The sequence below is a fragment of the Schistocerca cancellata genome, chromosome 2, assembly GCF_023864275.1.
Source record: "Schistocerca cancellata isolate TAMUIC-IGC-003103 chromosome 2, iqSchCanc2.1, whole genome shotgun sequence".
NCBI lineage: Eukaryota > Metazoa > Arthropoda > Insecta > Orthoptera > Acrididae > Schistocerca > Schistocerca cancellata.
The window spans coordinates 301,287,704-301,295,946 of NC_064627.1; the positions used below are offsets into that span (position 1 = coordinate 301,287,704).

General features: G+C 40.5%; 1 pseudogene; it reads left to right on the forward strand.

The window, feature by feature from the left end:
• Positions 1-3,612: 3,612 nt before the first annotated feature.
• LOC126164115 (5S ribosomal RNA) lies at positions 3,613-3,730 on the forward strand (annotated as a pseudogene).
• Positions 3,731-8,243: the final 4,513 nt, after the last annotated feature.

Genomic DNA, 8,243 nt, shown 5'->3' on the forward strand with positions numbered 1-8,243 from the left:
AAGGACACAGACTTGGAAAAGGCCGGGAGATAAGGGAAGATTTCAGTTACATAACATCATGGTCAGGAAGAGATTCTAAAATTAGGTACTGGATTGTAATGCATACCGAGGAGCAGATATGGACTAAGATCACAATTTAGTAGTGATTAAGAGTAGGCTGAAATTTAAGAGGATACTCAGCAAGAATCAATGCGCTAAGAAATGGATACGGAAGTACTAACGACGGAAAAGGTACGCTTGAAGTTCTCAGAAACTATATATACTGCGATAAGGAATAGCTTAGTAGGCAGTACAGTTGAAGAGGAATGAGCATCTCTAAAAAGGGCAATCACAGAAGTTGGAAATAAAACCGGCGGCACAAAGAAGGTAATTGAGAAGAAACCATAGGTAACAAGAAATATTTCAGTTGATCGATGAAAGAAAGAAGTACAAAAATGTTCAGAGAAATTCAGGAATACAGAACTACCAGTCACTAAGGAATGAAATAAATATGAAGTGCAGGGAAGCTAAGACGGAATGAATGCATGAAAAATGTGAAGAAATCGAAAAAGAAATGATGGTTGGAAGGAGTGACTCAGCATATAGAAGAAAAAGGAAACAACCTTCGGTGAAACTCAAAGCAAGGATGGTAACACTAATAGTGCAGTGGGAATTCCACTGTTAAATGCAGAGGAGAGAGAGGAAAAGTGAAAACATACACTGAAGGCCTCTATGAGAGGAAGACTTAGATGATAAAGTGATAGAAGAACAAACAGGAGTCGATATAGAAGATATAGTGATTCCAGTATTGGAATCAGAATTTAAAATAGCTCTGGAAGACTTAAAACCAAATACGGCAGAAGGGATAGATAACATTCCATCTGGATTTCTAAAATCATCGGGGAAAGTGGCAACAAAACGACTATTCACGTTCGTGTGTAGAATGTATGAGTCTGGCGATATATCATCTGACTTTCGGAAAAATATCATCCACACAATTCCGAAGATTGCAAGAGCCAACAAGTACGAGAATTATCGCATCGTCAGTTTCCAAGTTGCAGATAAGAATGATACACAGAAGAATGGAAAAGAAAATCGAGGAACTGCTAGATGACGATCAATTTAGCTCTACGGAAGGTAAAGGCACCATAGAGGCAATTCTTACGTTGCTGTTGATAATGGAAGCAAGACTAAAGGAAAATCAAGACACATTCAAAGGATTTGTCGGCCTGGAAGAAGCGTTCGACAATTTCAAGTCGTACAAGATGTTCGAAATTCTGAAAAAAAAAAGATACGGGTAAGCCACAGGGAAAGAATAAAGCTATAGGAAAAGAATATACAATGCGTGCAAGAACAAAGAAGGAATAGTAAGAGTGGAAGACCGAGAACGAAGAGCTCGAATTAAAAAGGGTGTGAGACAGGATGTAGTCCTTCGACCCTAATGTTCAATATGTAGATCAAGAAGCAATGACAGAAATAAAAGAAAAATTAATTTTTTTTCATTTAATTTTTTTAGAGAACAAACAATGTATTTACCTTAATAGTGTTCAAAAGTCATAATATATATAGCAGTTCATGACAACCAGTCCTACAAATTTACTGTCTCTGATGGACACACGTCCAGATCATCCGCTCTCAAAACTCCGCCATTTCTCTCCCCACATCCACCACTGCTGGCGGCTCACCTCCAACTGCGCAACGCTACGCGCTGTTAACAGCCAACTGCCCAACACTACAATAGGAAACAACAATGCAAACCAGTAGAGATGGGCAAACTGAAACACATAACTGTTTCGAAACAAATGAAACAATACAATGTAATGTTTCGAAACGTTGTTTCGAAACAGTGAAACAGTTTGTGTTTTGTAATAGTACTGGAGGCGGGAACAAACTGCAGAAACAACGGATACGCTACTGGGATTCCCAAATTTCGTTAGTATGGATAATATATACCCGGCCTGCTAATATTCATGCACACATTGTGGAGAATAGGCACATTGACTATAGACTCACGAATAAACCCACATAATTCGAAAAAATAACGAAATATAAGAGAAAAAAAATTTTTGTCCCTCAAGGTGTTTCAAATCATTACTATAAATCCACCATGCTTCCCAGCCCTTCCCATTCACCATTACATCATCAATGATCCGTCAATCACATTGCTTGAAAGTACATCCAATTTACGTATATGTCTAAAAACTGCCACTCTACGCCTTTTCTAATTCAAAATGTTGTAGGTTTACTTGAGTTTTTTTAATGTGATTACTGTACATGAACAGAGAAGCATATTTTATAGGAGATATGTAATTTAACTGAATGTTTTTCACACTTTTATTATTTTGAATGCGAATAGTGTGCTTTATTTTATTGTTTGTTAGTGTTTATAAAGCATATATTACGCCATTTCGGAATAGAGCAGTCAGTTAGAAACGAAACTTTATTTTCAAAAATCTTAAGCATCATGTTGTTCTGTGTCAAAAAGATTTCGACACTCTTGAAAGAGTTTGATGAAGTAGTATGTTAAACGTATTTCCGTATCTGTGCCGTGCCCGAATCTCGTCCGAGACAAAGTGAAATGAAGCATCACTGTTTCGATACAGTTAGTCCGTCCAAGCACAAGTGGACTGAAACAGCGTTATTTTGAAACAACGATACAGTTTCTGTGGCTGGCTCGAAGTCGAATCTGGTCCCGTTATCCGACACAGTGCGGAATGAAACACCACTGTTTCGAAACAGTGAAACATAGCAGTGAAACAGTTCCACGTATCGATACACTGTATCGAAACATAGAAACAGTGGCCAAGTCTACAAACCAGCCACAGACTGCACACAGCACACCCAGTGATTTTCATACAGAGCGCTACGTGGCGTTACCAATAAAAACACCTGAACACCCTACTTACACAAGCTCTGTTTGACTCAATGCCCAATCGTATCAAGGCCGTTATTACGGCCAGATGTGGTTGTTCTGGGTACTGATTTCTCAGGATCTATGCACCCAAATTGCGTGAAAATGTAATCACATGTCAGTTCTAGTATAATATATTTGTCCAATGACTACCCGTTTACAATCTGCATTTCTTCTTGGTGTAGCAATTTTAATGGCCAGTAGTGTATATGGCATTTGTATATGGCATTTCACTTGTCGAGTAGTAGGCTTCCATTGCTAACAAGTGGTGGAAGAGGGAAAATGTAAATGTACTACACCATCTATACGTACAAATAGAGTTTTAACAGTAAGCACGTAAGTGAATCCACGTTTGGAATAAGGTAAAACACTATGAAATGTACCCAGGGTTGATAGTACAGTACAGTAAAGGACACAAACACGATGAAAACTAAAGTAGCCTAGAACACGACTAGAACCACACAAGTGACTGCAGGCCACCTAACGGTAGGCAGATTACTGTGAGAAAGACGTCAAAGTACCCTGCCGACACGTCTGACGGACTGCGAATGACTGTGCTGATATCCGCATCCAAGCGTCGCAGCTTTCCTGTAAACAAATGTTTATCTCGGAACTTATCGTTCCCGAACCCATGTTTGTTGGACTTGTTTTTCTTGTTTCGATAAGTACTACCATATCTCCAACTATTTGACACTATTTTTTTAAGACCTTATATACCACTAGGCAACGGCCTTGCCGCAGTGGATACACCGGTTCCCGTCAGATCACCGAAGTTAAGCGCTGTCGGGCGTGGCCAGCACTTGGATGGGTGACCATCCGGGCCGCCATGCACTGTTGCCATTTTTCGGGGTGCACTCAGCCTCGTGATGCCAATTGAGGAGCTACTCGACCGAACAGTAGCGTCTCCGGTCACAGAAAACCATCATAACGACTGGGAGAGTGGTGTGCTGACCACACGCCTCTCCTATCCGGATCCTCAGCTGAGGATGACACGGCGGTCGGATGGTCCCGGTGGCCACTTACGGCCTGAAGACGGAGTGCTTTATATACCACTGAGTTACCATTGAGCTGTGGCCAGCTCACATTGATGCCGTTTGTTCTTTGTCATTTTGTCACAATCGAGTGGCGTCTTATATCTCCCTGAGTTACTGCCACAACGAGTTGCTAACTTGCCTCCATCAGTGGCAGCAGCAGCGTTTATCGATAATAGCACTGCTGTACCATCTTTGGTGTACCGCTATATTTCCGTGTGGCGGTCGGTCGGTTGGGGCAGAACAACGAGGAAGTCTCCACGGCGCTATGTCAGGTGTGCACGCGCGGTCAGATTGTGAGGCGCTAGCTGCGAGAGCTACAAAGTTCGTTGCCTACCGAACCTGGACACTGAAGTTGAGTGATCAGTTAACCTGTTATGAAACCTCAACTGCTGTGACATCTCTTCGTTCATTGCCGGTTGTTGCTTCCTGGGCCGTTCCGGCTAGCAGCAACCAATGGTGTGTTGGAGTCGGCAAAATTTTGCAGCCGTCTTACTGCATGGTCTTTAACTATTACATTGGTTGTTACTTACCAGTGAAGAGTGCACCAGCGGTATTTTCTGCCTTGTGGCCGTCAACACCACAGTAACATGCCCTAGTCGTTAGCGTAGTTTTCCGGCAGTGTGGTTTTCCTCGCCGTGTTGATGCTGTCTGGCACGGCGTGTAATTCGACAGCCTCTTAGTTGCTTGTTCCTATTTTTTTCTTTGAGTGGTTATTGCGCCTTGGCTGTTTTTAGACGCCGATTTTGAAGCTGTAGTGCTGCTGGTATCTTCGTCCTTGGCTGATACTTTGCTGGCCGTAGTGGCTGTGCGGTTCTAGGCGCTACAGTCTGGAGCCGAGCGACCGCTACGGTCGCAGGTTCGAATCCTGCCTCGGACCTGAATGTGTGTGATGTCCTTAGGTTAGTTATGTTTAATTAGTTCTAATTTCTAGGCGACTGATGACCTCAAAAGTTAAGGCGCCTAGTGCTCAGAGCCATTTGAACCATTTGGCTGATACTTTCCGTTGTCGTGCCGTTGGTCGGGCGGAAGGGAATTGATTATGTTGTTGGTCGTCTCTGGGTCGGGTTGCCATCCGATTATTTAACCTTACTTTTGGCTGCGTGTCTCACCTCACCTTACGTTAGAGCTACCTGCTCAGGCCGACCCTTGGAACACTTATCACTGTTCTGTTAGTTTTAGATTGTGATTTTCATTTTAGTCTGAAGTAATGTGCGAGGCCTTCAGCCGTCAATCTATTTACTTTGTTTTAATTTTAAAATAAGGCCTTAAGTCGACTTAAATTAAAATCTGAAGATTGATTTGTTTAAAAACTAAATTTTGAATGTTTGTTCTATCTGAAATTCTTGTTATCCAGGCCTTAAGCCCTGGGTTGTTCAATGCCCAGTGTGTGGCCTTCAGTCGAGCTTTTACGTGAAATATTTTTGAGATAAGGCTTTCAGCAGTCTTAAATTAAAATTTGAAGATTCATTTGTTTAAAACGATTTTTTTAAGAAATTTTGCTATATCTGAAATTCTTGTTATCCAGGCCCTAAGCCCTGAGTTGTTCAATGTCTTGAGTGTGGCCTTTAGCCGAGTATTTACGTGAAATATGTTTGTAAGTATGGCCTTCAGCCATGTGTATTGTTTAAAGCATTTTTTTATAACTTGTGTTCAGGCCTTCAGCCGTTCTTGTTTTTGTTGTGGTTTTGGGCCTTCAGCCCAGGAGGTATCTCAAGTTTTGTTAACTAGGCCTTCAGCCATATTGTTTTATTTTGATCCTTTTAAGGCAATGTGTAATTAAGTGGTTCTTAGGAAAATAAAAGTTTGTGTGTTTTGTGCAACTAACAGTAACTGATTACGGCCCCCTCCACAACCATAACTGATACGCTCTATCCTATGAAACCAGATTTCAACTATGTATAATTTGCCTGCTGACCTATAAGTATGAAAATTTACTATCCCTTACCTCGTGGTAGACATAACAAAACATAATAAATTGAGCAGGTTTATTCATTGCTTTACCCCGAGAGTACAACTGACATGTATTTCTTCTCATGCTCGAAAAAACTTTTTGCCACTTAAAAGGTTAAACGCAAGTCCCTCTTGTCAAAAGGCAGTGAAATGTGATACGGAGCAATGTTTGTTTTAACCTACTCGCAACTCATTGTTTTTAAATGTTATAAAACGTTTTACTGTCTGTTATTTTAATCTATCGTCGATGAAAAGTCTTTTATGTACTTTAAAAATCAGTATACTGTTCATTTCTTTAATAATTTTCATTCTCTCTATGTTCTTTTAAACACTGTTGGCTGAAGAGGGGCGAGGGAATAATACAGTAGTAAAGAAAAAAATCGACGACAATGCTGTCCATAACTATGCGTGGCACTATCCTTGTTCTCTATAACTTGCGAGGATGATGAACTGACACATATTGTAAGCAGCCGCACTGTCTTTGAGAAACAGCTGCTTCCAGTCCAGTTGCAAAGCCTGTCGAATCTTGAGTTATACTTAATTTTTGTGCGTTATTATTTTTGTAGATGCACTTGAGAATGAGAAAATCTCTAAACTAGTTATTAGTCCGTAATAAAGTCTTCTTTCAGTAAATGTGTCCTCAGACAGATATCAACTGGACGACCTCATTATCTCTCTGTCATCTGGTTATAACTTCTTCCTCTCTTCATATCTGTCAGCATTCCAAACCTTCTTCATCCTCTCCTTCCTTTTACTTTTCCCTCCATGATTCCCTATAGTAAGCAATTCCTACGTCATATTTGTCCCATCCAACATTCTCTCCTCTCCTGTATCGTCCTCATGACGTTCGTCTCAGAACCTCCTTGTTTTTCATTCTGTCGGTCCTTTTCACTTTCTCCATTCTTATCCATAACCACATTTCAAAACTTTCTAAGTATTTTTGTTCTTTCTGCCTGATTGTCCTCATTTCGGAATCATAAGACACCCAACCCACAGAAAACATTTGGCGAACCTGTCCCTAAGTGTAATGGGGATGCTTCTGGCTGTCAGGAAACCTTTCACTCTCTCGAAAGCTCTCTTTCCCATTGAGATTCTGCGTCTCACTTCCACTGTACAACTTCCGTTGGAAGTTATCGAGTCTCCCAAATACTGGAACTACTGAACCTGTTCTAATACCATTCCATGTAGTGATTCATTAATCGCGTCGTCTTCTTTTCCGATTCTCATCACTTTGGTCTTACCAATGTTCAGTTTCATTCTAAACTCTTTACCCAAACTTACAAATCTTCCCTCGTTTCTACTAGCACATTCATATTATCAGCGGACTTGCTGATTTTTATTCTTTCTCTTCCCACTAAAGTCCTTTTGATTTCTGCAAGGGCTTATAAATTATCTTTTCAGCACATTATAGACATGTTCTGGTGATATGTAGCAGTCCTGTCTCACATCTCTTCCAATAGTCACTCCTTCTATTTCATCATTTTCTAATCGAACTACCACTTCCTGTCTCACATCACTTGCTGCCTCATATAGAGTTGCTTTATGAACCTTCTGTCTTTCCAATATATAACAGTGTCTTCAGAATCTTCAGCAGCATACACCAGTCAATTCTATCAAATGCTCTTTCCCAGACGACAACACAAACATACATTTCTCTACTGACTTCCAAAAATCTTTCTACCATCGCCCTCAGACACCCAGTTGCATTTATGGTCACTCTTCTTTTTCTAAATACGATCTTATGTTTTCCTCTATTTGTCTTTCTATTCTTCTCAGCACTATTCTCGTCACAAACTTGATCACATGGAATAAAAAACAAACTGTCGTATTATTTTCAGTTCTTTGGTAAGGGAACCATTATGGTCTGAAGGAGATCTTCAGGCCAGTTACCCGTTTCATGTATTTTGTTGACCAGATTTGTGATTCTACTTGTAGCATAATTCCCTAAGGCCTTTAGTGCCTCAGATGGTATCTGATTAAAGCCCATCGCTTTCCTTTCCTTAAGATCCTTCATCGCTTTCTCCACCTTCCATTTTTCTATTATTGGCTCCCACACTCGTTACGTTCTTGTTCATCCCCGATGACTAATCCTTCATGATCAGCAGTAGTATCATATAGAATTTCTATGTATGGATTCCATAAATCTATGTCTTCTTTAGTATTTTTTGTTACGTTTCTCCGCTTGTCTAGCATTCCTTGTTAGCAAATTTTTCGTTGTTCTTTCATTGTTACACATTTTGGAGCTCTGTACATGCCATCTACTTTTCCTTGCCTTTCTAAGTGTGCCATTTCCCCACACTGATTTTTCATCAAACCTCCTCTTGCTTTTTCAGTAGTCCTCCTTAATTCGTTGTTCAGTTTTTATATCG